The sequence below is a fragment of the Charadrius vociferus genome, unplaced genomic scaffold (assembly GCF_000708025.1).
Source record: "Charadrius vociferus isolate BGI_N301 unplaced genomic scaffold, ASM70802v2 scaffold111, whole genome shotgun sequence".
NCBI classification, from domain to species: Eukaryota; Metazoa; Chordata; class Aves; order Charadriiformes; family Charadriidae; genus Charadrius; species Charadrius vociferus.
The window spans coordinates 2,873,618-2,878,048 of NW_009647046.1; the positions used below are offsets into that span (position 1 = coordinate 2,873,618).

At 50.6% G+C, this 4,431-nt stretch overlaps 1 protein-coding gene across 1 annotated transcript in view; it reads left to right on the forward strand.

Annotated features, from left to right (window-relative positions):
- Window positions 1-2,367: 2,367 nt before the first annotated feature.
- Window positions 2,368-4,431, forward strand: part of ARFGAP2 (ADP-ribosylation factor GTPase activating protein 2) — an 11,926-nt gene continuing 9,862 nt past the window's right edge. The window contains exon 1 of the mRNA XM_009895652.1: window positions 2,368-2,389. The gene's annotated coding sequence lies outside the window, so the exon portion shown is untranslated. The remainder of the gene's footprint in view (window positions 2,390-4,431) is intronic.

Consider the following 4,431-nt stretch of genomic DNA (forward strand, 5'->3'; position numbering starts at 1 on the left):
ACAATCAGCATTTGAGCGGGGTTAGGGACACAACTCAGCCCACAGCTGCCACTTGCCAGAGCGGGTGCAAGGGCAGCATGTGCAGCAGGACTGGCCTTTCAGCTGCCACACAACCCCAAATTGGATCAAGCCAGCCATGACTGTGCTCCTCAGTATCTCTCGAATTACCCATCCATTGTGTTCCTTAATTTGTGTGTTTCTTCTACCTTTGCTGGCTTTTCTCCAAACCACAACATTTGTAAGGCTGCAGTAAAATTGTGTAAGTTGTAAACCTGAACAAAATATTCACTCTACACATAGTGTATTAGTTCCTTATCTTAAATCTTGCTGGAAGCATTGCATGGAGTCAGCGTGTGACGTGACTGCGTGCCTCAGTGCTATACTTTTTTCTAGTGCGGCAGCTACTAATTACACTCAATTCAGCACACTGGCAGGCCAGTCATCCACGACCCTCAGCTGGCTGCTGCCCTTGCATCAATCCTAGCAAATAAATGGCCTTATGGGAATGCAGGGCAGCTTGATGACCTGACAGAAACCTAACCCAAGGAAAAGTTTTCTATATGAACCCTGAAACCATGGGAAATTGGGAGGATCTGCTTACACACTCCAGGAAGTTATATACCTGATGAGAACCTGTCCCTTGTTCTAGTGAGAGGGAGAACGCTTTCTATCTCATTCTCCCTTTCTCCCCTCCTCCATCTGTGGCTGTGCTTGCTCTTTCCACTACTGAAACAGCCAGGCTGCCCTGAAAGACTGAGAAAAGCCCTCTCCTGGGGTTACTGACTATCCCCAGGAGAAATCATGCAGATTAGTTAGTGTCTGTAAGCTGCTTGGTAAAAAAGAAAAAAAAAAAAAAGGCAACAGATTTGTGTTAGGAATTGCTCCTCTCCCCAAGGTATCATTGCAGATTCCTCGTACCCCACCACTCACACTGTGATCCACAGGAAGCTTTATCTCCCAGTTATTTTTTGGGTAGTTTACTGAATTTGCTGGCCCCCTTCCCAAATCTTATTCAGCAAAAGCATGAGAGGCCAATGGATCTGAGTAGGAGAGCAGGACTCAGCCACCTCATCTCTCTCCCGCACAGTCCTTTCACACATGTTCTTTGCTGGGTAGCAAGAAGAGAGCGAGGTTCCTCTTCCCCTCTGCCACCCTGCTTCTGGACAGACTCCCAGGGAAGCACTTTCTCTTCCCTTTGGCTCAGACCTGCAAGTGCAGGGCAGGTTTTATCCCCATCACAGCACTTCACTCCTGAGCCTCACCAGCTGTCTTTCACAGTAACCTCATGCCCTCAGACAACAAGACTTCCACAATGAAAATGTGTCCCCGGTGGTATGGCAGACTCCAAGAACAAGCCTCATCACCATCCTTTGCTTTCCTTTGCTCTCTTGGATGATGCTGAGGACTGTCTTTTACTGACAGAGGCAGGCAACAGCAGGGCGATCTTTGATTAGGAGGCTACATCTGGCTCAGGGTCTGGTGCCACAGCAGTCAGGAGGAAAGAAGCAGATGTCAGACATGATGTAGGTGGACAGGGACACAGAGGGCCAAAGAGCAGGCTGCCAGCTTGGAGCTCAGAAATTCAGCACCAAAGCACATCAGATGCAAAAGAAACAGATGCAGGAAATAGCAGGAACTGTACAGTGACAGCACGCGCTTACAGGGAACAGTCAGCAGCAGGAGGTCTTTCCTGTACTGACAAAGACAACAAAAAGAAGCTGACTATTTCTCAGACTAGCAGCATGCTCTTCCTGCTGCTTTTATGTAAAACTGATGGACAGGATCAGCAGCCTTGCCAGGACTTGGAGCAAGCAGCATGGGCTGGAAGGCCTGCAAGGGACCCAGCTGAGGTAGAGAAGCTTGAGTAAACCTGCTGTAGCAAGCCTTCCTAAGACACAGCGCAGTGAACAAAAACTGTGCACCTTCCACAGAGGAGAGGAGCTTGCACTGTATCTCCCCAGGTCTCCTAGCACAGACAGGCAAAGTGTGACACTGACCTATTGGCCTCTAAGCCTGCCTTGGCTCCTCCTGGGCACAGGCCGTTTCTCTCACAAGCCCCAGTTAGGGTAATGCCAGCATGAACAGACTCTGTCCCTCCTAACCCCTGCATGACATCACCATCATGCAGCCAAACACAGACTTCATGAGCCAGCAGAGGAGGGGAGCAGCACCGCACAACAGATGGGGATGAGACAGGAGCAAGCAACTCAGGTTGAGACTGCTCAAGCCAACATGAACACCACCACTCCCAATGCACAGTCATCGCCTGAACTTGCTCCTCTACACAACAAGATGCAGCTTACACAGCCTCCACCCTGACACCATACACTCCCTTTCCCAACCCTCTGTCATAGCTTCAGCAGCCTCACTTGGGGCTTCTACCCATGCCCCCTGCCCATGGGGGTGGGAGTGTTTTCATTTAAACTCGATCCAGAGCTACCAGTCCCTGCCTGAGCTAAGCTGGAGGAGTCATGGTCACTGGCTGTGCCCTGTTGATCCTGATCTGTAGGCTGGTTTACCAGCCTGACCTCAGCCTTGCCTTCCCTTGTCACCACAGACATGCCTGGCAATCACCGGGCCTGATCCTGACCTGTGGATTGACTTCCCAGCTTGACTGTAGACTACGTCATCACCATGAGCTTGCCTGACTATGTCAATTCTTGGTCAAACCTGGCCACTACCCTGGGCTTACCTGGCTCTCCTTGCCCAGGTACTGGGGGAATAGGCATGGCTGATGAGGGCCCAGGCCTGCTGGCCGTGGGACACCTCCCTCACAGCTCTCCTTCTCCTAGGGTGCAGCGAGCCCTTGCTGCACCCTGACATCGTCTCTCCTGGTATGACTACCAGGACAGCTGCACCGTGAATGTCATCAGGGAACTCAACTGGTTTAAAAATAGCTGCGAGGAAAAAGCTATCGCTTACTTTTACCTGAACTGATTCCCCAATACTGTTCGTGTAATCCCAGAAATGGGCATATAGGCACAATTAAGGTAGCAGCATAAGAGCAACAGACACCAGGGGCTACTTAAGACAAGACTGCTGCCAAGAATGAGCCCTGGCAGGCTGGAAAAGGCTTCACTACCCAGTTCAGAAACTCATCTCTGAGTAGCTCAAATCAGATGTGTCAGCCAGAAGCCTCTCATCTTACTGTAGGGCAATGTGCTTCCCATATCAGGTCTCACTCTGACCATGTAGCTTTGCTGATTCCCAGAACACAAGACTTCATACTCCTGCTAAATCTACAGGGTTTTTTCTGCAGGGTTTTTTTGCCCAACAACTCAGATGTTCCCGATTGCATCTATATGTGCCAAAACTTTATGGATCTCACTAAGACCATGGGTCCTAGGTTCCCATTGCAATGAATTCTACAGTCCACCTTATGTACCTGTGGAAAACATGGAAACGAGTGAAAGGAAAGCCTTTAAATTTAAACTGAAATTTGTCTTGTCCAGATATTAGTACATTTAACTGTTTATTTTAGTGACAAGCTGGTGCTACAGAGCAATCTCCTTTTGGAGGTAAGGAAATCCCAATCCATTTCATCTCAGTAATACCATATTACTGATTAGCTTTTGTTGTTGTTGCCCTTCTGAATCTCTCATTGCTCTGCAGTCACATTTATTTTTTTTTTTTGGCTAAAGCATGAAATGGGCTATACACCATTGACTTTTACTTCAAAGCACAACCATTTTTTTTTTTCCTATTTTTCTTGCATTATAACTGAATGACTTCCTAGTCCATTCCCTCCTGTTTCCAGGCAGGTAATACGGCGCTTCAAGGCCCTGATGCCATCTTCTGAAAAAAAATTTCCCTACCTTGATTACTGCCTCATGCTACCTTGATTACTGCACAGGGTTAGGTGGTGCTGCTCTTGAGAAGCCTCCAGCTGACTCAACCATTTCCAAGTCTGTTCACTTGTGCCGGTGTACCAGGCCCGAGGTCCAGCTGATGCAGCAGGTGATGCCGGTAGGCACTCATCCGAGCTTCTTCTTGGCTAGCGGCTGACCCCAGGCAGCCATTGCCTCCCTACTGTTCTACAAAGCTCCTCTCTGTCTGGGCCCACGATGGGCCTCCATGAGGAAGCAGGGGGGTGTCAGTCAGTCTGTCTGTCAGGAGCGCTCCCAAGAGCTCCTCTGCCACATGCCAGTGTCGTGAGGGGGCTGAGGGGACACCTTGAGCAGCCAAATCCGTCGAGGGTCTCGGGTGGGGAAACGTCCCCGTTCACGTTTAGACTCGGGAAGGGTTTTGCAGAGGACGATGTCGTGACACCCCACAGGCCGCAGGAGGGGACAGGGTGGTGGCGGGCCTAGCGCAGGGCGCCGAGGAGGGGCCCTGACCCGAAACGCCCATCCTGGGCGCCGGGGCCGCCCCTGAGTCCGGGGAAGCTGGGGACGACCGGTCCCCGTCCCGGCGAGCAGCCCCGACGGGAAC